At 33.9% G+C, this 27,398-nt stretch overlaps 1 pseudogene; it reads left to right on the forward strand.

Annotated features, from left to right (window-relative positions):
- Positions 1 to 439: 439 nt before the first annotated feature.
- LOC107003749 overlaps positions 440 to 27,398 on the forward strand; it is a 45,457-nt pseudogene continuing 18,498 nt past the window's right edge.

Here is a 27,398-nt window from a genome sequence, read left to right on the forward strand (position 1 = left end):
CATTAAAACTTAGTGAGTTGAGCTAGCTGCATATCAAATGAAGTGTGTTGCTAGGACTTTGTTTGATCAATTGAAAGAGGGTAGGAATGAATATGCATCACTTGCGAGTTGGGATTATTTTGAGGAGACCTTCTTGGGGAGTTTCTTTCCCTGAGAACTGAAAGAGGCTAAGGTACGAGAATTTCTCCTACTTAAGAAGGATAATCTAGGTGTTCATGAATATGGGTTGAAGTTTGCTTAAATATCTCGTTATGCTTCAGATATGGTTAAAGACATGTAGAGTAGGATGAGTTTGTTTGTTGCTAGGTTAGGTCGTCTATCAAGCAAAGAGGGTGGGGTAGCAATGCTTATTATGGACGTGGACATTTCAAGGTTAATGTTTTATGTGCAGCAGGTAGAGTAAGAGAAGCTTAGGGATAGAGAAGAGTTCAAGAATACGATGGCAAGGACATGGAATGAATCCGGGCAATGGAAGAGTAATGCACACCGATCATCTTTTCAACAAGATCAAAAGGTACCTGTTGTGTCATCTTCTAGTGCACTTTCACTTAGAAATAAAGATGTGTATACTGGCGAGAATTGGCAGAACTTCAGTGATGGACCTAAAAAATATCAGGCTAGTGTGGCACAAGGATGTACTGGGCTACTTCATTTTCTAGGTGTGGTAGAATCCACCCAGAAAAGTGTCTTCAGGGACAGAAAGGTTGCTTCAAGTGTGGACAAGAGGGTCACTTCATGAAAGAGTGGACAAAGAAGATCCAAGGCAATGGTACCGGCGGAGGAACAAACCACCTATATTCTCTCAATGGTCACCAAGAGCCAGACGATTTGCCAAATGTTGTCATTGGTATGATTCAAGGCTTTGACTTTACTATTATGCCTTTGTAGATACAGGAGTGAGTTTATATTTTGTAACTCCATATGTTAGTGTAAATTTTGATGTTATTCTTTAACAACTTAGTAAACCATTCACTGTTTCCACACCTGTTGGTAAGTCCGTTCTACCAGAGAATGTCTATCGTGATTGTCCATGTTTTGTCAATCAAATGATTGCCATGGATGGTTTAATTGAGTTAGACAAGGTTGAATTTGGTATCATTCTTGGTATAGATTGGCTTCATGCCTGTTATGACTCAATTAATTATAGAATCGAGTAGTCAAGTTTCAATTTCTAGATGAGGCATTCTTAGACTGTAAAAGTCGTTCAGCAGTGCCTAAGGGTCGTTTTATTTCATTCCTTAAGGAAAGGAAGTTAGTTTTGAAGGGGTGTGTCTGTCACTCAGTCCCATTTAATGACTTTAGTTTAGAGATACCTCCTATTAAGTTAATTTATGTTTTAGTATTAAATGAAGTCTTTCCTGATAACTTAACCGGAGTCTATCTTCAGATAGAAATAAACTTTGGTATAGAAATCATTCTTGATAATTGTCCTATATTTTCTGACATACAGAATGACACCAACCGAATGGAAAGTTTATGAGAAAAACTACCCAACCTATGACTTAGACTTTGTTGTTGTAATATTTGCTTCGAAATATGATGTCATTATCTTTATGGTGTTCATGTGGAAGTGTTAACCAATTGAAAGAGTTTTCGGCATGCATTTTGTTAGAAAGAGCTTAATCTCAGGCAAGGAAGGTTATTTATAGGTAGTAGAAACCCATTTTGAAGAATATAAGAAAGTCTTAGCAAAGGAGAAGCAAAGACTTGCACAATTAGGAGTTTTTAATTAATTCAACATTAGGAGGAGGAGTAGTGACAATCAACATTAGTGTAAGAAGTAAAAGGCACAAAATACCAAGACCATATCAGGCTCGAATAATAGGAAATTGATCATTAAAAATGATGGATTTGAACAAAGGGGAGATGGTGTATTCAGATATCAAGGTAAGTTGTGTGTTCCAATGGTAGATGATGGAATACTTTAAAGATTCACCCATGAAGGGTTTTATGAAATTTGGTAAGAAAGGAAATCATTTTGCAGAGAAACTACTTCAGAAGGTAAAGAGGATAGAAAGAAGAGATACCTATATCTCTTTCAATCCGGAGAAGTTCCAAATTAAGTTACTAATCCTTTTATTTGAATTGATATAAATCTGGCATGTTGTGTTTATATTTTGTTGTTCGGCGTAAGAACTGAATGTAAGATGTTACACCATAATCCTACTAAGAAATAATTTTATTCGAGGATGAATGTTCCCAAAGAGGAGATATTGTAACATATCGAAAATTGAGATAGATAGTAAGATGCTAAGAAGTAGAAAAAATTAGTTTTCGAAAAAAATTAAAATATGGAAATTTTGTTAACTTGGGGAAAATATGTTTTTGGTGAACTTCAGACGGCCATAACTCCTAGCTCTGGAAGAGTTTGAGGTAGTTCTTGATATGGTTGGAGAGATCCTTCTGTCGAGTTTACACGATTTTTATATCTTATGAGTGTGTAATGTCTTTTGGAAGTTTGGTTGTTGGATTACGGATAGTATAATCCGGATTCGGGAATGGTAAAGTCGTGTTTTCCTTACCCAAATATTTTATTTCGTTTTTGGGTAAATAATTGCGGTCTTAACTAATCTTATTCAGTTCATCACGCTTTTAGAAAATAAGTTAGGGTTTTGAGAGAACAGAGAAGAAGAAGAGAAAAGAAAAGAGGAAGCACGAACGTTCAAGATCGTTGAAGTTCGGCTTGTGGAATTCGTCGGGGGTGATCCCTAAAAAGGTATGTGAGATTTTTAGTGTTAGGTTAGTTAACCCACACACAAACTTGTTTAATTCAACGATGTTGAATAGATTGAATAATGAAGCGTGAAGTTCTTGAAGAATTTTGTTGAATTCTTGTTGGTTTAGTTGTTGCATGCCTAGAGTTGATTTGATTCGTGTTTCTTGGTAGTTTATCTAGTCTAATCTATTGGGCATTAAGGATATTAGTGATTATAAGTGTTTGGTGAAATATACATAGAATTTTAGAAGGCTTAGAGATGAAAAACAAAGAAGAAAAATCAAAACGCATGTCCGTAGGGCTCTTGGGTGTCGCACCTCCCATAGCCCCACAAGACAGTCTCTTTACGTAGGGAATCGGGGCAGAGCGCCTCCCAGAGCGTCTCAACATGGTCTCTGAAGTTTGGGGCCTGGCGCCCCACGCCTCTCAGAGTGTCAAGGACGCCAGTTCAGCTCATTCATTCCCAATCTTTTCGTACTAGTTTCCATGTAATGTAATCACATTTCTTTGTAGATTCCAACACTTTAAGGTACATCTAACATCATGAAATCATCCATAAACATGAGATCATCGACCTTGAATCCAAAATTCAATTCAAGGAAAGTTAAGACCAAAGTCAAGGAAGTTATGAAGTAAAGCCTAAATCTAATAAGTAAGTCAAAGTAAAGTTCTTAAAGGTTTTCAAGAGTCTTTTTTAGACATCGTAACTTTGTTTTAAGATATAAGTTTCAAGAAAAGTAAATAGTAAGTAGAAGTTCTTTTCAAGTTTCATAAGTCTTTGACAAATGTGTTAACTTCATTTTATGACTTATGTTTTAGTTTAATTCAGAGTAAAGTGAAATCTTTTATTCAAAGTATGGAACTAAGTATTCCCAAAAGTTTAAAATGTTGTTACATTTCAGACGACAGAAAACAGAGATCTCCAATATAGTCTTTGAGCTATGATTTGACGACTCATCTCATATCACAAATTGAATTATGGTTTTCAAACATAAAGAGCTAGTATGATATTTTTGTAGTAGTATTGAGCAATGATATGGGGGAGCATTCAGAGAACCCACAACCCTCATAAACTATGTAGTCACCACGGATAGAAAAGGGTCATACTTTTTGGATAACACTTCTCTTAATTAACTAGTGGATCGATTAGGAAGTTCAGGTCTTATACCTTTGCCTGGGTATAGGATGTGTTTGAAGCGTGAGGTAAATTGTTGTATCATCACTATAGCTCTTAAGTGATGAGTGTCGGTTAGAGAAACTCCCACAACAATAGTTGCATAGTTCCTCAAGAGATTCTGCTTAGTATGTATGGGGGTATGGGACTTCATTCATTCATTACACTTGTAGACTTTGAAAGGAAAAATACTATGTTTTTATTGTTATGTTTAAGAATTTACATTTAATTATTTTTTATTTTTACATACATCTCAGAGTCAACTGTATTTTTGCATACACAGAGTTGAAAACCATTTCTTAAACAACTTTTCTTTATATTGCTCATGTCATTAAAATGTTACATAATGAAATGAATTAGTTATAATGAGTTAGTTATTCATGAGTTGAACAGAGCTAAGGTAAATGTTCCTTCTTTATCCTTTTTAAGCATAAGTTTTTGTTTAGCATTCCAACTCGCATACTCGTACATTCAATGTGCTGATGCCAGTTGGCCTACATCGTATCATGATACTGATGCAGGTAACTAGGATCCACATTCTAGTACACCTTTGATCCAGTGAGCAGTTTAGAGTCAATTAGTGAGTCTCCTCGCTTTCTGGAGTATCAATTTTCATTGTTTTCTTGTTTCGTTCATTAGGATGTTTTTGTGTCTGTCCCAACATCCATCTCAGTTATTCGAGGCTTCACAGATAGTGAATCAAAAATTATTTCTTTTGTCATAATTTTTTAACTAAATTATTTTCTAATTTTAGATTCCATTTTGACTAAGGTAACTGTTAATTTTTTAAAACATTATGATTTTATTTCTAGCCAATTAAGTTAGTTATCATCTTAATCTTTTAATAATACTTTAAGTCTTTTGTTGAGTTATATAAGCTAGGCCAAGGATTTTCTGTAGATCGACAATTGTTATTCGGTGTCGACCACGTCCAGGGTGTAGGCTCAAGTCCCAACAATCTTTGTATTAGAGCATAAAGTTTAAGAGTCCTTGGGAGTGAATGAAACCATGTTTGTAGAGTCTTAGTCATCTATGTGAAGCGCACCACATCTATGATTATGAGGTTACAACATTTAGGAATTCCTCACTTCTGTCATTCTCACTTTATGCGTTAGAGTTTATCTCAAAAGTTTCCTTCTAATTCTTGCCCAAGTGTTTTTGAAGAGAATCATACCTCCACAAAGAATAGTGAGAGGTCGTCTATTTGGAGGGACGTTAGAGAGCAAGAGTTACCGAATGCACCTGAAGTACAACCCCAAAGAGAAGTTACTAATGCTGATTTCATAGAGTCAATTAGGATGCTGAGTCAAGTTATGACTAACCAAGTTGGTGAAAAAACAGGAGCTCGAGAGAAGGGGCTGACACTTCGAGGATTTGTGAGTTCTTGAAGATTAATCCCCCCAAGTTTTACTAGTTGGATCACTACTGATGATCTAGAAAACACTAATAAGGAAATAAAAAAGGTATTTCAAGTGATGCATGTTGTTGACACTGAGAGAGTTGAGCTAGCTGCATATGAATTGAAGGATGTCTCTAGGACTTTGTTTAATCAGTTGAAAGAGGGTAAGGATGAAGATGCATCACTTGCGAGTTGGGCGTGTTTTGAGGAGGCCTTCTTGGGGTGTTTCTTTTTATAAGAATTGAAAGAGACTAAGATACGAGAATTCCTCACACTTAATAAGGATTATCTAGGTGTTCATGAATATGAATATGGATTGAAGTTTGCCTAAATATCCCGTCATGCTCCGGATATGGTTAAAGACATGAAGAGTAGGATGAGTTAATATGTTGCTAGGTTAGGTCGTCTATCTAGAAAGGAGGGCCGGGTAGCAATGCTTATTAGGTACATCGACATTTCAAGGTTAATGATCTATGTGCAGCAGCAAGAGGAAGAGAATCTTAGGGATAGAGAGGATTACAAGAATAAGATGGCCAAGACAAGGAATAAATCCGGGAAAAAGAAGAGTAATACCAACTGATCATCTTTCTAATAGAACAAAACTGACCTACTCCGTCATCTTCTTGTGCACTTGCACCTAGAAATAAAGGTGTCTATACTGGACAGAATTCGTGAAACTTCAGAGCTGGACCTAAACAATATTAGGCTAGTGTGACACAAGGAGGTAACTGGTCTCCTTCATGTTCTATGTTTGTAGAACCTACCCAGGAAAGTGTCGTCAGGGCAAGACAGGTTCCTTCAAGTGTGGAAAAGATGGTCACTTCATGAAAGATTTTTCAAAGCACATGTAGGGAAATGGTACCGGCGGATAAACAAGCCGTCTATATTCTATCAATGGTCGCCAAGAGCAAGAAGATTTGCCAGATGCTGTCAAAAAAATTCAAGTCTTTAACTTTTCTTTTATGCCTTGGAAGATCTAGGAGCGAGTTTATCTTTTGTAACTCCATATGTTAATGTGAATTTTGAGGTTATTCTTTAACAACTTAGTGAACCATTCGGTGCATCCACACCTGTTGGTGAGTCCATTCTAGCAGAGAATATCTATTGTGATTGTTCAGTTTTCGTCAACCACAAGAGTACCATAGCTGATTTAATTGAGTTAGACAGGATATAGTTTGATATCATTCTTGGTATGGATTGGCTTCTTGACTTTTATGCCTCATTTTATTGTAGAACTCGAGTAGTCAAGTTTCAGTTTCCACATGAGCCAATCTTACTGTGGAAAAGCAGTTCAACAGTGCCTAAGGGTCATTTCATTTCGTAACTTAATGAAAGAAAAGTAGTTTCTAAGGGGTGTGTCTATCACTTAGTCCGAGTTAATGACTCTAGTGTTGAGATACCTCCTATTCAGTCAATTTAAGTTTCACTAGTAAAAGATTTTCCTGAAGTCTTTCCTGATGACCTACCCGGAGTCTCTCCTGAGAGATAAATACACTTCGGCATCGACATCATTCTAGATAATCATCCTATCTTTTCAGACATACAGAATGACACCAGCAGAGTTGAAACTTCATGTGAACAATATCCCTACTCATGACTTAGACTTGGTTGCCATTTTATTTGCTTCGAAATTTGATGTCATTATCTTTATGATATTCATGTGGAAGTGTTCACCAATCACAAGAGTTTTTGTCATGAGTTTAGTTAGAAAGAACTAAATATCAAGGAAAGGGAGGTTGTTTATGGGCAGTAACACCTAGTTTTATGACGATAAGAAAGTATTAACAAAGGAGGTGCATAGACTTGCATGACTAGGAGTCCAATTAATGAATTCCACGTAAGGATGAGTAGTAGTGATTAATTGGTTTTAATCATCATTAGTGTCAGAAGTAAAAGGCAAGCAAGACCAAGAACCTATTAGTCTTGAATAACTGGAAAAATGTTCATAAAAAATATGGATTTTAACAAGGGGAGATGGTGTATTGAGATATCAAGGTAGGTTGTATGTACCATTGGTAGATAATTGAATTACTAGAAAGGTTCACCCAGGAAGGGTTTTATGAAAATTGGTGAGAAGGGAAATAATTTTGGATAGAAGCTAGTTCAGAAGCTAAATATCATAGGAAGAAGAGATACCCACATCTCTTCGAATCTGGGAAAAGTTCCAAATTAAGGTGCTAATCCTTTTCTTTACATTGATATTAAGTTGGGATGCTGTGTTTATATTTTGTTGGTCGGTGTAAGAACTGAATGTAAGATGTTACATCATAAGCCTAGTAAGAAGTAATCTCATTCGAGGACGAATGTTCCCAAGGGGGAGATATAGTAACATCTCTCAAATTGAGATAGCTAGGAAGAAGCTTAGAAGTTGGAAAAGCCACTTTCGGGAAAAAAATTAAAATCTTAAATTTTCTTAAGTTGGGGAAAAGTGTATTTTTGGTCAACTTCAAACGACAATAAATCCTAGATCAGGATGAGTTAGAGGTAGTACTTGATATGGTTGGATATACCTTGGAGAAATCTTCCCAACGCCACCAAGTTTGCATGATTTTGATATTGTATGAGTGATTTATATCTTTCAAAAGTCGGATTGTTAGATTAAGGATAGTCCCATCCAGATTTGGGAAGGGCAAAGTTATCTTCACCTTAGACAAATATTATATTTCGTTTTTGGGTAATTAACTGTGGTGTAAAGTGATCTAATTTTGTTCACGCTTTCAGAAAACAAGTTAGGGTTTTGAGAGAAAAGAAAAGAAAAGGAGAAAGGAGAAGAGGAAGCAAGAACGTTCAATATCGTCGAAGTTCGGCTTGTGGAATTCGTTGGGGTGATGCCTAAAAAAGTATGTGAGATCATTTCGTGTTGGGTTATTTAACACACCAACTTGTTTAATTAAGCAATGTTGAGTAGATTGAATGATGAAAAGTGAAGTTCTTGAAGAATTTTGTGGTATTCTTGTTGGTTGAGCTTTTGAATGCCTAGAGTTGATTTGATTCGTGATTCTGGGCTGTTTATCGAGTCTAAACTATTGGTCATTGAGGGTATTAGTGATTCTAAGTGTTTTGTGAAATGAAATGGAAGTTTAGAAGGTTTAGAGATGAAAAATGGAGAAGAAAAGTCGAAATGCACGTCGGTAGAGCCGTGAGGCACCACGCCTCCCATAGCCCCAAAGGACAGCCTTTCTCTGAAAGGCCTTGGGGCGGCGCACCAGCCAGAGTACGCCAACTTGGCCTTTGAAGTTTGGGGAGCGCCAAGGACGCTTGTTCACCCTATTCATTACAAATCTTTTCATACTTTTTCCCAAGTAATGTACCCATATTTCTTAGTAGATTCCAAAATTCTAAGGCACATCTAATTATTACGAAATCATCCATAAACATGAGATCATGAACCTTAAATCCATAATTCAATTCAAGCAAAGTTAAGATAAAAGTCAAGGAAGTTAAGAAGTCAAGTTTAAAGCTAAGTAGTAAGTCAACATAGAGTTCTTAAAGGTTTTCAAGAGTCTTATTTAAACATTTCTACTTTTTGTAATACTCAAGTTTCAAGCTAAGTAAATTGTAAGTAGAAGTTCATTTCATGTTTTATAAGTCTTTTACAAACGTGTTAACTTCGTTTTATGACTTAAGTTTTTGTTTAATTCACAGTGAAGTAAAGTCTTTTCTTCAAAGAAATATATGTGAACTAAGTATTCCCAAATGTTTAAAATGTTATTACAGTTAAGATGAGACAAAACTGAGATTTCAAAGATAGCCTTTTAGTTAAGCTTAGACCAGTAATCTCAAATCACAAAAAGAAGTATGGTTTTTAAACATAAAGAGCTAGTATCCTATTTTTGGAGTAGTATTGAGCACCGATATGGGGGAGCGTTTAGAAAACCCAACACCCCCATAAGCTATATAGACACCATGGGTAGAAAAGGGTCATATTTTTTGGATGAACCTTTTTCACAATTTACTAGGATCCATAAGGAAGTTCAGGTCCTTTGCCTATGAATAGGTTGTGTTGGCAGCGTGAGGTAAATTGTTGTATCATCACTATAGCTCTTAAGTGATGGTTGTCGGTTAGAGAAACTCCTAGAGCAATAGTTGCATGGTTCCTCAAGAGGTTCTGCTTAGTGTGAATGGGGGTATTGGACTTCATTCATGCATTCCACGAGTAGACTTTGAGAGGAAGCATGATATGTTTTTTTTATTAAGATTATGAGTTTACATTAGATTTTTTTTATTTTTACATACGTCTCAGAGTAAATTGTATTTTTACATACACAGTGTTTGAAAACCATATTTTAAACAGTTTTTTCTTTATATTGCTCATGTCTCAAAACCGAAATGGCATCAGTACATTGAATGTATGAGTATGCGAATTCGAATAATTAAATAACTTATGCTTAAAAATAGTAAGGACACATACCTTGGCTCTACTAAACTCATGAATAACATAACTCAATAATACTGACTCATATCAATATAAAGTAATTTAAAAGCAAGAGCAATATAAAGAAAACATGTTTAAAAACATGATATAAAATTTGAATGTGTACAATGATACTATTAACTCTAAGATGTATGTAAAAATATAAATAGACTAATGTACATATATAATACATTAAACTTCTGTGGAACTTTCTCTAATGGACAACCATTACTTAAGAGTTATAGAGATGATAGCGATCTACCTCACGCTGCGAGCGCATCATATAACCGACCATAGGTATAATACCTTAACTACCTAATGGATCAAATAGTCCTTTACAAAAAGGGTTCGTCTAAGAGTTATAACCTTTTCTACTCATGGTGGCTAAATGGTTTCATGGAGATGTGAGTTATTTGAACTCATGCTCGTCCCCATTTCGGTGCTAAATATTACTCCCAAAATATACTGTTTCATATGGTTTTTTTAAAGTATACTACTTATGTGATTTGAGATTAGTGCTCAAAATTATAGCTCAAAGGCTTTATTTGAAATTTTACTTTCCCTACTAGCTTCATTTTATAAAGCTATTACTCTTTTATGAAAACTAGCCCGAAGGCTCTTTGGAAATCTCAGTTTCTGTTCTTATTTAAATGTGAAAACCTTTTAAATCTCTTAGGGAATACTTAGTCCTCATATACCTTTGGAGTAATGAACTTTAACTTTACTCTTTACTCTTTTCTCTTTACTCTTTACTCTTTACTTAGCTTAAAAATTGAATCTTAAAACAAAGTTAAGTTTATATTAAAGACCCTTGAGAATTGTTAAGAACTTTGTTTTGACTTGCTTCTTAATTTATTGACATTACTCTTAACTTCTTTGACTTTTATCTTAACTTCCCTTGAATTTTATTATGGATTCAAGGTTCATTATCTCGTGCTTATGGATGATTTCATGATGTTTAGATGTACCTTAGAGTGTTGGAATCGTGTAAGAAATGTGGGTACATCACTTAGGAGCTAGTACAAAATAGTGGGGAAAGAAAAGGTCGAAATGGCATCCCTGGCGCCAGAGAACAAATTTAGAAGAACTTTTGTGACACAAAGGCAGGCGCAACACCACAGCCCTTGCCTAGAAAATCTATGACTTATCTCCTTCGTATTTCATCTCTAAATCGTCTAAACTTCAATGATTCTTTCTCCAAATACTTAGTATCATTAGTACACTCAAAATCCAACATATTCAACTCGAAAAACATTCCTGAAACACGAATCAAATCTACACTAGGCATTCAACAACTCAACAAACAAGAATTCGATAATGTTTTTCAAGAAGATCACATACTAACATGTAAACAACTCATAAATCACCGAATTGAAACAAGTTTGGTGTGTGGGTTAGTTAAACCCACACAAAAGATCTCATATACCTTGATAGGGATCATTCCCCGATGAATTTCACTCGCAAATGTTAGTGTTCTTGATGAATCCTTGACTTCACATCTTTTCCCTTTTCTTTTCTCTCTTCTCCAAGCCCTAAGTGTGATTTTGATTTACAAAATTGAACTAAAGTTAGTTTTACACCAATAAACCCCTAAAATGAAATAGGAAATTAATTTGTGAAAAGACTAGTTTTTCCTTCCTTAAATCCAGATTTGGAGTTTCCTTACTTCAACAGCCCAACTTTCTATAGACATATCACCTTCATACAATATCGAAAATGTGCAAACTTGTATGAGTTGGATTTCCAACCATATCAAGAACTACATGTAACTCATCCTGAGCTAATTATTATGGCGATTTGAAAGACCAAATCTCACTTTATTAACATACTTTTCCAGATTTTTCCCTTTCTTTTCTAAAATGAATATTTTTAGTTTCGTAGTTTATTTAGCTATTTCAAATTATGAGATGTTACAGAAGTTGTAGACTGAGATCGATTATCATTGCCTCCTTGACCCCGCTTAGAAAGTCAATCCCTCTACCTATGACCAGACTGAGAACACCCAAATTACCATTCCATTAATGCAAGGCACTCGCTTGGATGGTTCTTTCCACACGTAGGGCAACTGGGGTAAGTCTTGGTCTCTAGAACACTTCCCTGATATTTAAAGCTTGGTTCCCTAACCTTCGGATCACACCTGCTCTTAGAGGATGGAACACTAGTTGACGAAGGACTTGGGGATAAAAACTTCTGTTGACTCTGTGAGCGATATCCACCACCTGATTTGTGCTGAGAATATTCATAGTTCCCAGTCTTAGCCTTCTTATTCTACTTGGCATGTTCCCTAAGATTATTACCCTCATTCTTCTGAGCTTAAGTCATAAGCCTAGCGATGTTCATCTAAGCTCTAGAATCAGCAACCATATTAGGAGAATACCATAAGAGTTGGGTAAACTCAGCCCACACTCTGGGACTGTCATGTTACCCTTCCTTAAGTTTATGTATTCCTAGGCCCTAGATTTTCTCATTTCTATCGGGAAAGACCTGTCCAAAAGGGTTCCACTAAAATATTACCAAGTAATAGTGGTTGAAATTATACCCATATTTTCCTTCCACTGAGTGTACCAAATATGATCCACATCTTTCAGTTGGTTTGATCCCAACTCAACTCGATCATTCCAAGTGACCTGCATCACCTCAAACTTCTGCTTGATCTCATCCAAGAAATTTTGGGATCCTCACAAGTTTGTTATCCTAAAAACTCAAGTGGATTAATCCTAACAAAGTCATATACCGTAGCTTCTGTTAATCCACCATTTGCATTCAAAGGAGCTTGAACCGTTTGATTGTTCTAGTTGGAGACACCTTGAGTCAACATCTAAGTGGCATTCCAAAATTAAGCATTGGATACTTCCTGACCAGGGACTGGAAAAGCTGTGTTAGAATTCCTAGCATTTGCTTTCGTGGCATTAGCTTTAGGAGGAGGCATGATCACTGAAATGTATAACGTCGAATTAGAATGGAATTAGACCTTACGCATGATAAGAGTAACAAGACAATGAAGATCTTTCCTAAAAGAATTTGTAGCGTTCATCTCATTAGACGTGGTGCACACTACAAACCCATAAAAAGGACTCTACCTAGTGCATCTTTTCAGACAACCTAGGACACTTAAACCTAGTGCTCTACCTTCGAGACACGGACACGGGACCTAGGACCACAAGTGATCCAAAGCTAACCCTACTAGCATGATTATGATCATACAAAAGATAGTAAACTAATGTGGAAGTTGAATCATAAATAAAATGAAAGGATGCAGAATATCCATATACTATAACTGAGATAAAAATAAAATATTGATGAGTTTAATTAAAAAAAGGTATTAAATCAATATTAAATTGAACCTAACTATATCCGAAAATAGCTTCTAACTAATTAGAAATGTAATGACAGGCCCATCAAAGTCTAGCAAAATTTCAACTAAAGGACTAAAAATACTAAAAAGAAACTTATGATTATCGTCCTCAAAGAATGATGATTCACAAGTTATTCTGTTGAACTGAAGATCGGGAATCGATCTTAGTGTGATTAGTATGCTGAGAATGTAAACCTACATCACGAGAAGATCAGACATATGCATCAATATTTGAAAGGTACTGAGCATGAAGGATAGAATAAAGACGAAATAATAAATAATTGATCAAGAACAAAGCAGGTATAATATTATGAACATTATATATTAAATGTTGAGTTAACTGGATGTGATGACCAAATTTATAACATGCTGAGACTGAATATTGACTGAATTGTAAATATGGTCAATGAAATAGATCCATACTGAACTGTGGGAGCTACAAATAAGTGACAATCAAAATACATGAGCTAAATGTTGTGTCCAATGTATACGCGCCATCCAGAGGACCCAATATACCCAGCAAAAGGTATAGAGGCATGCTGGTATGATCACTAAATTGATGCTCAAAGAGGGGACTTACAACCTACGTGGCTAGTAGTTCCGTGATTATTCGAGTATGCTGAACCCTATTCCAACTCGGTATTATGCTGCTCCAAATTAATTAAGTGGTTGACATATTAAGAATCTATTTTTGTAATACTCAATAGCTCAAAGCTGAACATGCAAACTGAGAATGCAACAATTAATCTTTTAATAATGATAGAGGCATCTATAACTAAATAACTGGTTTGTCTGACCTAGCATGTACAATTCAAGAACTAAATAAATACAAAGCTACGGTTATAAATTCATGTCATAAACTGAGTAATAATATTATAATCTGATTTGAAAACAAACTTAAGTAATTCATGATGATTTGTTGTAATTCTAGAAACCATAAGTCTATTCATAATAAGGGAAAACTAACTGAATTCTAGGGACCTAATGGGAGACTGGAACACACTAGTGAAATCCCACATACCTGGTTAAGAATTCTACGGAGAAATATTTTGATTTCAGGGCTTGAACTGATGGAACCTTGCTTCGTAGTTGAACAAGATTCTTGACTTATTTATCCTCTCTTGTTTCTAATGTTCTATGATTAATGGGTTTACTTAGGTAGGTTATATTCTATTTCTAAGCTTAAACTGTCTAAAACATCATTATTTAGGTTCTAAACGACATATCTTAGGGGTCCAACAAAATTGTAAAAGACCAAAAGAACCTTGCATTAATTGATGTAGGAGTGACCGAGGGATTGGACTTATTGGCTGTGTTAAACCTACTGTCCAAAGGTTGGGTCCACAAGTCATGTCTGCTTGACAGGCCTTCACTAAAACTAGCATAACTTTTTACTCGGAGGTTGAATTTTAACAAACTTGGTGGCACTTGAAAGAGGATTCAATTATTTATGATATCACATGTTATGGAACACCTAAAATTCCTTTTATGCTAAAATATATGCCTATTCTATGTTGACCCATCAGCAACTTCTTCTAACTAACTGTTGACCCCCACTTTTGGTCAGACGGACAGACCGTTGATCGAATGACGATTCATGTTGTTCGACTGTAGTTCGTGTAAAATTTGGGTAAAGGGGTCTTGATCTACGGACACAGACCACGTACTGTGGTCTTGTCTACCAGCTGTAGGTCTGTCCCATGGGTCGAGACTTAGCCGATTTGCAAAGCTGGATCATGGGAGGCGTTGCACTGGTGAACTACATACCTAGAACATGGGTCATAGATCAGACTACGGTCCATGGATGGTGACTGTAGGTTACACATGCAATTTCTGAAAAGTTGATATATGGTCTATTTTTTTATACAGGTTGTTACATATATACCATCACATTACTAGCTATTTGATTAAGCACATTCTTATGTTGATAAAATAGGCAGGCTAAGGATCTTCTTTGGGAAGGATTTCGTTTATAGACAAACGAAGATATTCTCTGTTGTGTTTTTACTTTACATTGTTTTCAAGTTGAGTGATGACAAGAAGACTAAAAAGTACAGGAAAATGATTAATCTACACATTGATTGGGGATTGCATGTTCGTGTCTTTCGTAGATAGGGAAACTATAATGAGTTCAAATTAATACATATAATGTGTATTAGTACCGGTCCAATTCTGCCGAATGTTGTTTATGACATCAATATAAAAAATATTCCTCTCAAATAACATTAACTTGAAATGGAAATAAGGTTTTCTATAAATTGGATGTATCCTTATTACCCCTTGCTCGACCACACCTTAGGAGAAAGTGGTAGTAAAATTTCATTCGGAGAGAAGATGCTAAATCTTCTATTGGTTTTCCAATTCATTGCTTTAGTTGCCTTATAGTTAAGTCACCCCTATATTTATGCAATTTTTTTTATCAAAGCCACATTATTTACTGTTAGTTGGCATGAAACAGTTTAAATTTTATCTTTTCCCCACAATAATCACGTAGACTCTTGTATCAAAACTAAAAAACTTATGCATTAGAAGTGTTTCTCCCTCCAGCTTTCATTTTCTTTTTGAGTTTAATTCTCTTTTCGTTTGTATCAAATAACCTATGCAATACACATAACAACGTATAATGTTATTTTGGCCTATGAACAATATAATTTGTGGAAAGGATTTGTAAATGGATGATACCATATAAAGCACTTCAAATTTATGTTGTCTCGATGGATAATTAGATAAACCAATGCTTTTTTCGTATATAGAGAATACATTTAACTGACATATTAACTAATCTATTATGCTAAATTAGAACAGATTTTGCTGATAAATTAAATCGTAAAACATGTGTAAAAGATTATAAACTACAATTATATTTTCTGTTTCTATGATAGATTCAAAGTTAATAATCTTACTCTTTGGTTTTTATGAGATAGCCCCTAATGGAGCCATAAATTATCGAACAATTAGATGGACCACCATCTACTTCCATAACACATTAGAATAATACATATAAGCTAAATATGCACAAGGATACGTTTGTGGTTTCCATGGATCTTATGAGCTCCATCTCCATAAAAATCATAAATCTCTCATTTGTCTTTTGTGTGTTCATACTTCATCTTCTTCCAAAAAAAGAACATGGAAAATACAGATACCATCCAGTTGGCAGCACCATTTTAAATCATCGCATGAACTTCCACCTATTGCACCATTACATGGCTGATCTTGCTGGCCAGTACAAGACTTACAGATTTTTTAGCCCTTTCAGGAATGATTTTTTACTTCTGACCCTACTAATTGAAAATTATGGCAAGGTGAACCATTTTCTTGATATCATAGATAATCTTTTTCTAATGTTGGAATTTGATTTGATTCTGTAAAGATGTAAACAAGAGAAACTTCTCATAAATTGTTTAAAATAATCGTCTCTAATGAATAATAACAAAATCCACACCTATATAAGGAAACCTATCACAAATAACACGCCAAATTGTTAGTTAAAAACTTACAAGATAACAAAAATACAAGATTACAATTGAAATATAAAATGAAAAAATAAATTTCTTCAAGATGAGGCGTGGATATCTCGCTCTCTTTAAGGAAATTCAAGCCAACTGCAGCAAATATTTTTCACCGGTCCAGCAGTAGTCCTCTTGGCTTGTCCCCTACAGAATATACCAACCTTCACAAAGTATAACTCAAAAACACTGGACAAGTACAGTTGAGTCAAAAGTTCCAAAAGAAAGAATACCTCCATTCAATTAACAAGAACTCTCTTTTATTACTATCTTTTTCCTCTCTATATTTTTCTTATGCGATATGTGTTTCAAACCAAATGAAGACCACCACTATTTATACTAGAAGAAATCTTCTTAAATATGAACATAATAGGATAGTAAATAGTGAAGATAATAGTCTTAGGAGTTACATGTGTTATAAAGTATAATGGAGGAAACAAGAATGAAAATAAAGAGAGTGTAACAAATGCCTCCAACAGTAAATGAACATGTTTCCCAATTCCATCATTCACTAGAATGTTTCTGGCAGAATTTATGACCAGTAAGTCAATGGAAAATTCATGGGTGATTAGGCAAATATTAAGACACCAAAATAATGAGCAAAATTGATATTGAAATGTTCAATCACTAACAATGCTTTTATAAATTTAATAAATAGTAAAATCAAACTAAATAAAAATTCAAATCAGGAAAATTTGTAAAAATAATACTCCAATATAAGTTGCAACCGGCTATATGGATCAACCAATAGATATGACAAAATGGTATAATGATTTTCATGTTGTCAATCTTGAGTTTTTTGAATAATTTGAAGGGAGACATAGTTACAACATCATAAAGGATCTGTTCGCGGATGGGATTTCACATTAATAGTGATAAGTGGCAGGAGGAGATGATGTTTTTGAGCAACAAATTCCCCAAAAGGTATTGAGAGATTTTATTAGTGTGGTATTCAGAAAAAATTCAGTAAAACTTGTTGGTTTTTAAATGGTGTGAACGGAAAATGAAGAGTTGTGACTTTTATGAAGAGTTGTGACTTTTATGAAAGGTTGCATCTTTTATGAAAAGTTGCGACTTTTATGAAAAGTTGTGACTTTTATAAAAGGTAACGACCTTTCTGAAAGATTGTGACATTTCCAAAGGTTTGTCCTTTCCAGTAAGGCACAACAAGAATCTTTTCGAACTACCCTTTGTTCTATCAATTGAGGAATTTTCTCTTATTTTAAATATATAGAAAATAGATTTTATGGACCTTTTCCTCTACTACTAAATCTTGTATTCTAAGTGTACTTTACTGTGGTTGAGTGGCTCGCTGACACCAGTGTTTGGATATCAATACGCTGGTGATTGAGATCATTCTACCCTTGCAGGACACATACCAAATCAAACCTCGGATACTAGAGTAAAGTAATTTCCTTAAGGGGACACTGTGCATTCAGTTGGCTTGATCTTCTTTCTAGTTTTTTCGGATTCAGGTATGTGTTACAAATTTTAGATTTGTGAATTAATTTCATTTCTTCTATTTTTTTGTTCTTCACTGGTTCATTAAACTTTGGTAACTTTGTGTTTCTACGAAGTTTGTTGGAATAAGTAAGATTCTTTAGACAGATATCAACAACAATTCTTCATTAAGAAAAGTATTTCGTATATTTTTTCTAATTTTTTTCTGATTCTAGTTTCGCTACTACTTTTAATTTTCTAGTTGTGAAAATGTTCTTCAACTTTGTCTTAGAAAGTTTTCCAAAGTTTTGTTCTAAGTATGTTAGGAATACAAGATGAACAACAATCTTAAGGAAATTATTGTATTGTTAGTATTTCTTGTATTCTACTGATTGAGAGAATCTAATCATGGAAATAGAAGATAAATTGTTACATCTCCATAATTTGTTGTTTTGTTTAGCAAGGTCGAAATGAAAATGTATCAGAAAAAATTGGTGGTATTCCGATTAAAGATTACACCCATTAACCTTCTTATTGTTTATATAAGGAGGAAAATAGTTTCTAAAGGTTAACAATTTTGATATTTATCATGTGTGTATTAAGAAAAAGTTCTGCAAATTATATAATTTTTAAATGAATTTTTTTTGGCAAATAGTGTTGCCTTACTAGTTTGCAGAATGAGATATTCACATTTTTGTTTGATAAATAGTCTGTTAAAATGTCATAGTTAGAATACTATTCGAAAGGAAAAACATTTCTATGTGATGGTCTAATAACATGTTTTATTCGGTTTGGAGAAAAGAAAAAGAAAAGACTTTTGTAGTTTTATACTCCATGTGAAATGTCAGTATGTCTGATTTTTGTAGTCTAAAAACTTTTGTGATTTTCTACTCCGGAAAAGTTGGACTATGCAATTGGTTTGAAGAATATGAAAACTTCACATAATAAGTTAGTGTTGTACTTTTGATTATCTATAAACTTCAATGTTATATAGAAATACATTGTACAATTTTTTGTCCTTATTGTTAATATTAGAATACAAAGTGGCATGTCTATGTGTGATAGAGGAAAAATACCAGTGACTTAGAGTTTGTGGTTTTATGCCTCAATGGAATGAACTCTTCAATTGTGTAAACATTGTCAAAGAGAATTGAAGGAGTATAATGTTTTTGTAGAATAATATTTCCAAAAGAGGTTTATATTGTCAATGACATTTTGGAAGTCTAAGAAAGTATGTGGAAAAACTATTTTCATATACTTGAAAAATATTTTTGAGATCACATTTAAAATGTGGGGGTTCTTTGCTTATGATTAGCCTCGGTGTCTAATTTAACTTTGGAGCAAAATAATGAAATTCAATGATACTTTTGTATTATGTTAGATCCACAAAATTCTTGGAGTATATTTGGTATTGTAGTTGTTGAGTTTCTCTATCACTAGTATATAGTATGACTAGTATGAAACTACCAAATTGTATATATACTTTTCAAATTAATTGTGTTATTTTATGAAAAAGTGTCACTTAAAATGTTGTGATTTTTCATGAAAAGATATGTTTATTATAATAAAAGTATTTGCATAGACATGAATATTGGAGAATAATCATTTGTTATATTTTTGTAAAAGAAACATTTGGACTATATTGCTGTTATTTGTAGTTTTGATGATTTGACAAACTTAGGGACCTCATAAAGGTACCGGGTTTTCTACTTGAGTATTGCAGGTGTCTTGTTTGAAGTATTGCAGATGAAACAAACCCAGGGACCTAGTAGAGGTACCAGGCTCTCTTGAGAGTGAGCCAGTCGACTGCCAGCTGGAGATAGTACAGAAAGTAGGTGCACACTTCCCGATGGCGTCAGAAAGTGTGACCTTTCCAACCAATGGCAAGATGTTTAGGAAAGGGACTTGTCAATACAAAAGACACTTTCCTAAACACTTTTTGGCAGTTTTTGCAACTTGTTAAACACTTTTCAAGAACTCTTGCAAAGGCTAACAAAAAGAAAAAAGGCAGAATCATTCCTGGAACAACAGCAACATCTGGAGCTTTTCATCTAGTTGTTTTNTTGTTCTTAAATTGTAAACCACTCCTAAATCTATAAAGGAATTGGTGTGTTGAGTTAAAAGTCTAGGTTGTCCAGGTGGGATTGCTTAGTGGGTAGATTGTTTTTCTACTTTGGCTTGTTGAGCAATAGAGGTCTATTGCTTAACGGTAAGATTGATAACTCTTTCTTACATTTGGTGTAATCGTGTTTCGCTTTTGCTTTTGAAGATTAGTGAAAACGATTGAAAATCCTGTGAGACAGGTCGTGGTTTTACTCCCTTAAGCAAGGAGGTTTCCACGTAAAATCATTGTGTTGATTTTACTGCATTCAACTTTCTGGTAATTTTCTGAGTTGAAGTAAGGGACCTGGTCCATTACTTGTTAAGTGAAAGCTTACATTCTATCAATTGCCTTTATTGAAACCGATGAAACTTGATTCATGGATAGTTCTATAACAATAAAATGGAATGTTATGGAAATGTCCTTCTGAAAAGGATATTTGACACTCTAAACAATGTTTGTATCACACAAAATTGTAAGAAATAGGAACAAAATATTAGTGATGAAAAAGCTACCCCGCGAAGAGCCTTTCAAACTCAATATTTTTATTTGTTCTTACTTGCTTGAGTCAATGTTTGTGACATGAACACTTGGGGCATGTGAATTACAAAACCTTGTAAGAAAAACTAATCAACTTAAATGTTTTGTCTATCTTTGAGTCCAATATATAAAAATGTCAAGTTTGTGTCGAATCTAAGTATGCGGAGCATTCATATAAATCTGTTGAAAGGAATTCTAATCTCTTAGAATTGATTACAGTGACATTTGTGATATGAAGTCAACACCATCTCATGGTGGGAAAAAGTATCTCGTTACTTTTATTGACAATTGCATTAGAAATGACTATGTCTATTTGCTAAATGGTAAGAATGAAGCAATAGAAATGTCTAGACAATGTAATACCGAAGTTGAAAATCAGTTTTGAAAAAGATAAGAAGTGATAAGAATGGAAAGTATGAATCTCCTTGTGCAGAAATATGTCTTGAAAGTGAATTTAAACATCAAACTACTGCCCTATTCACCTCAATCTAAAGAAAATATTGAAAATTTAAAGAAATGATGGATGCATTATTTATAAGTTCAGGTTTACGAAAAAACTTATGTGGAGGAACTATCCTTACTGCAAAAGGTAATAAAAAAAATTGTCTATTCAGAAAGAAAGCAATTTTTTTTGTTCTGGACACAATCTATTCCATATGAGAAATGGAAAGGAAAAAGATCCAACTTGAATTATTTCGAAGTGTGGGGGTATCTAGACAAAGTCCAAGTTCCTATTACTAAAAGGATTGAAATAGGACCTAAGACTGTGGACTGTAAAATTAGACTTGAGTAGTCTAGTGAAAGGTCTAAACAACTTTGGAAAGAAAAAAAGGAGAATCTACTCAATAAAGAGATTCAGAGGCGTAGTAAATATGAAGGGACATATACTTCCTACGAATATGATTTTGTAACATTTCTTATGTCTTATGTAGACTCATCCTTTTGGAAAAATTGTGTAAATAGTGAGATTGGTTCAATATTGAGAAATTCTTATAAAAGTTTGTTGATCTTCCTCTAGGAAATAAAATTTTGGGTTCAAAGTGAATCCTCAAAAGGAAAAGGAAAGTCGATAGAACTGTTGACAAATACAGAGCAAGACTTTGTGTCAAAGGTTTTAGACAAAAATAAGGTTTTGATCTTGTTGATATATATATATATCGTCAGTAACTAGAATTACATCCATTAGGATGCTAATATTATCAGTTGTTATATATGGCCTCCAAATTCATCAAATGAATGTAAAAAAATTCTCTTAAACGGAGAATTGGAGGAAGAAATTTACATGGAACAGCCCGAGGGTTTTATGGTTCCTGGTAAACAAAAGAAAGTGTGTGAACTTGTTAAGTCACAGTATGAACTGAAACAAGAACCCAAACAATGAGATAAGAAATTTGACCAAACCATGTTGGCAAATGGTTTAAGAATGACAGAAGTGAAAAATGTTGTTCACATTAAAATCATAAGGTCATTGTTTGTGTGAATATTGGTGATATGTTGGTCATCAGTAGAGACATATGACATAAATGCTACTAAACATATGCTATAAAGCAAGTTTGGAATGAAATATCTTGGAGTTGCTAATGCGATCTTAGGTATAAGAATCCCAGAGCTCCATAATGTTTAGCATTTTCACGGTCTCATTGCATTGAAAACGTACTTGACTAGTTCAAATATTTGAATTTCAATATTATCAAGTCTCCAATAAATGTGAGCATGCATTTCAAAAAATTGAAAGTGAAAGTGACTCACAATTGGATCGTGCTAGAGTATTGGAAAGTATGATGTATATCATGAAGTGTGCCCCATCAGATATAACATTTGCTATTATAAACTGAGTCGGTTCACAAGTGATCCCAAATAAACTCATTTGATAGAAATAAATAGAGTTTTGGAGTATTTTAAATAATACTTAAAACTTTGTCTTGCATCATAACAATAACCATAAGTATTGAAAGGATATAATGATGCAAATTGATCATCGGACAAATGAAGCAAAGTCCACGAGTGGATATGTATTTAATCCTTGTAGAGAAGCAGTCTCTTGGAAATATTTCAAAAGAGACATGTATCACTAGCTCTACAATGATCTCTAAGTAGGTGCTCTAGATAAGGTCGGTGAATAAGTTGAAAGACTCCAAAATTTCTTGATAGATATTTTTTTTGGCCCAAACCATTAACATCAGTATGCATACACTTTGATAGTCAAGATGCAATAGGTAGGGAATGAAGCATGACGTATAACAGAAAGTCTCGTCGTATATGACATAGAAGGAATGATACCGTTAGAAAACTACTCTCCAGTGGAATTATAAGAATTGACTAAGTAAAGTTAAAGGATAATGTGTTGGATCCACTTACAAAAAGATCTAACTAGAAAGAAAGTTGAAAGATCATCTAAGGGAATGGATTTACGACTTAGGACAAGTCATCATGGCGATAACTCTATCTAGCAGACTGGAGATCCCAGTAGCTAGATTCAAGGAGAAAAACAAAGTTGTGAATGTCGGTTCGGCATTGTCAACAAACTTTATCCATTCTCATGATGAAGACAATGCTCAGGGACAATGATACAACATTAAGGCTTGTTAATGAGTTAATAAATCTTAATGGTTTTAATGATTTGCTAAGTTTGGAAGAGTTGACCAAATGGTGTATCTATGCAATAACACGGTTATAAATCACCTATGTGAGTGTGAAGTGTAAACTGCTTCAAAAAAGATGATTGTCAAAATCCTATCTCTCTATAAATTCATGAAATCAGGAGGTGTTCATTGATAAAAATGAACACAACCGTAAGAACCATACACGGTAAAGGTTTAATTGTGTGACATATGGTTGACTAGATATACACCAAAGCTCGACGGTTCAAAGATATCACATCTACCGATTGACAGAGTATACAAGACATATGTTCACTATGGAAAGTCCAAGGGAAACCTACTTATCCAGATGCAATTAATTCTTGCTTGTAAAGTAAAAGTACTTGTCCGTTTCTTTGTCTTGGAGTCATTACCCATTCATGCGGGGGATTGCTGGGTTTTAAAAGGTGTGAATGGATAATGAAGAGATATGCTTTTACGAAGAGTTGTGACTTTTATGAAAGGTTGCGACTTTTATGAAAAGTTGCGACTTTTATGAAAAGTTATGATTTTTATGAAAGGTGATGACCTATCTGAAAGATTGTGACTTTTCCATAGGTTGACTTTTCTAGTAAGTCACAATAAGAACCTTTTCGCACTACCCTTTGTTCTATAAATTGAGGGATTTTCCGTCATTTTAAATATATAGAAAATAGAATTATGGATTTTTTCTTCTACTACTAAATCAAGTATTCTAAGTGTATTTTACTGTCGTTGAGTGACTCGCTGACATTAGTGCTTTGGGTATCGATACACTGGTGATTGAGATCATTCTACCTTTGGAGGATATATTCCAAATCAAACCTCGTATACTAGAGGGGAATAATTTCCTTAAGGGGACACTAGTGCATTCAGTGGGCTTGATCTTCTTTCTGTTTTTTCTAGATTCTGGTATGTGTTACAAATTTTAGATTTATGAATTAATTTCAGTTCTTCTAATTTTTTGTTCATCACTGGTTCATTAAACTTTGGTAACTTTGTGTTTCTGAAAAGTTCGTTGGAATCAATAAGATTCTTTAGACACATATTAACAACAATTCTTCTTTAAGAAAAATATTTCATATATTTTTTTTCTAATCTAACTAGTTTCTCTACAAGTTTTAATTTTCTAGTTTTGAAAATACTGTTAAACTTTGTTGTTTCACAAATTTCTTCAATGTTTTGTTCTATGTATGTTAGGAATACAAGATGAACAACAAAACTAGCCCACATATTTACTGAAACGGTCAAATCCTACAAGATAATAGAAATTAAGTAAGTCCACAAGTTGATTTCGCAGAAGGGTTCCTTATTTATTCCTACTAGACGAATAATCCTAGTTTTATCGATGTAGAATCTATTCATGAAAGAAATTCTAGATTCTATATTCAGAGTTTCCTTCGAAGTTGAGCTAGACAGCATGTGTAGTTCAAATGATGAAGGCAAAAGTATTATCAATGCATTTGACGACGCAAGTGCATTGACACTTTGCAGATTTGTTTATATATTATGGAAGATTAAATGATTTCTCAATATTGGATCCGAATCAAAGTTAAGAGACAATATAAGAACTATTGATGAGTTTGTTTATAAGCTGATCCACAAAAAAATTGAAAAGATGAGTAAACCAAAAGCTAATCTATCTGTAGGTTAATCATCCTATATCTACTACTTTTAATATTTTTCCAGTTGCAATGGAAGAAAGAAGACATCATGTCAAAGTTTCTAGAAAAAGCTGGAAAAGTATTTGCATGGTATAATGTTAAACTTCATAATAGCAGTAAAAGATACCACAACAACCACCCTTTCTTGTTTCATATATGTGCTATGCAAATATCCTCCGGAGAAAGAAGTACAGGAGATTAAAGAAATCTGAGAAACAAGATGCAGCAGACATAATGGATTGTGGTGTCAATGTGAGTGAAGATGCCCTAGAAAAGATGCAATATCTTCATGCAACACTGATTGAGACTCTTAGACTCTATCCTGCACTTCCTATGATAATAAAAAAATTCTTTTATTGTATACATTTGCGGTCACCTTACTAGATGGATTCAATTGAACATAGGGGACATAAAGGCTTGCCAATCATATTCAATGGGAAGAATGAAATTTATATGGGGTGATGATGTAGAAGAATATAAACCAGAGAGATGGATCGATGGGGATGGTTTCTTCAAGCCTAAGAACCACTTCAAATTTACAGCTTCCCAGGTTGGTCAAACCACATTATTAGCTTTAATTATCATTTCTTAGAGCCTTGAATGCGACACTATACTTAATTTGATTTTTGCGTGTATAGTGTCTTATTATAACTAGCTAAGTCTATTCTTTTATTGATAAAACAGGCGGGGCCAAGGATCGTCTTGGGAAGGAGTTTGCCAATAGGCAAATGAAAATATTATCGGCTTTTTTGTAACATTACTTCGTTTTCAGGTTGAGTGATGACAAGAATACCTTCAACTAAAGAACAATGATTAATCTTCATATTGATGGGGAATTGCCTGTTCTTGTCTTTCACAGATTATGAAATTAAAAGGACATTATAGTAATATGTATATTAGTATTACTTCAATTCTTCCTGAATGTTGTTTATGACATCAATATACTAATTAAATCCATCACATATCATGGAAATAATGTTTTCTGTCTATGGGTTGTAGCACTGTTGCACATTCACATTTACGTTGTTCTTCCTTCCTCCCAAAATGTATTCATGTCATCCCAGTGTGAGATGTTCAGTGGAATAACAATTGTTCCTAGACTTTAGGAGAAATTGGTAATAGAATTTCAATCATGTTTTTTAGCTTCATAGAAAACCACAGGTAAGAGTTGCTCACTTGCATGAATATTAAATTACCCCATTGTTGTTTCCTATTTACAAGTAATCAACTGGCATCTGAAAAGCTTCATTTTAGAAGTAAAACTAACAGAAATTCTACACTACTTCAAAGGATGGGATAACATTGAAGGCATGCATATGATAAACTGAGTGACTTAGATTCTAAATTTGTATCATTAGTTTGTTTCCTTCAATAAAGACTCCCTTGTATGAAACATTAGGTCCCATAAAGTTAGTAACTTCAGTAAGAGAGGAAATCATAGGTCAAAGATAAAATCAAATTGTGGATGTGAATAAACACACATTTGACATGAAAAAACTGCACATGTTGGCTCAATTTGTTAATGTATAAAATAGTTATTACATATACAAGTTATTCTGCATTATACATGTAACAACCCGTGTAGTCGGTTTGGGCACTAGAAATTTTTATGTTAGAAAATACTTTCTGATAGATTTAAGTGGGTGTTTTGGACTATTCATAATTATAATTATGAAATTAGTGGGGAAGTTTTACTAATTTATTTAGTTAATGGTTAAGAAATAATATTATAATAAATAGTGGGTCACGTTTATCACTATTATAATTATATGAGTATAATAATTAGGGTAACAAATAATCTGTAGAAGAAAAGAAAAGATGAAAAAAGAAGAACAGTGAGAAAGACGGCTTACCTGTAACACCAGACGACGGTACCCTTAGGTAAATCTTCAACAGCCATCAATATTGTTCTTTACATATAAATTGTTGGGCAGAATGTTTTGTATAATTACCTGATATGACTTGGTGCCTTTTTAGGGTTGGATGAATAATAAAATTAATATTATATAGTGATATTGAATATATAATTTATGGCCATGATGATTAATCAAGATTGATTTATAATATTTGTTTATTGGGTTTGATGAATAAGTTACATAAATTATTATATAATATACATATTGTTGGGATAGAAACTTAAATGACCTTATGTGTAGCAGTGGGTAGCTTCATGTTGAATTCTGGATAAAAGTGGGGACATAATGATATCGTAATGACTTATGCCAAAAATACCAAAATAATTTGATTTGATTAGAGTTTATACGATAATTTTTATTATTATGTTTAGTTTCTTTGTGAAGAATAAAGAAAAAGGATTGGCTGGTGAGATAAATTTTAATTTGTATATCTTAGTTGCATCTTGGACATGGGAAGTAAGAATATGGTGGCTAATGGAGTTCATAATGGATTAAAGATTGATCAATTATTACAAGTCATAGGTTGTATAGATTGCATAAAATTGCAGAAAA

Source organism: Solanum pennellii, chromosome 11, assembly GCF_001406875.1.
Source record: "Solanum pennellii chromosome 11, SPENNV200".
Lineage (NCBI taxonomy): Eukaryota > Viridiplantae > Streptophyta > Magnoliopsida > Solanales > Solanaceae > Solanum > Solanum pennellii.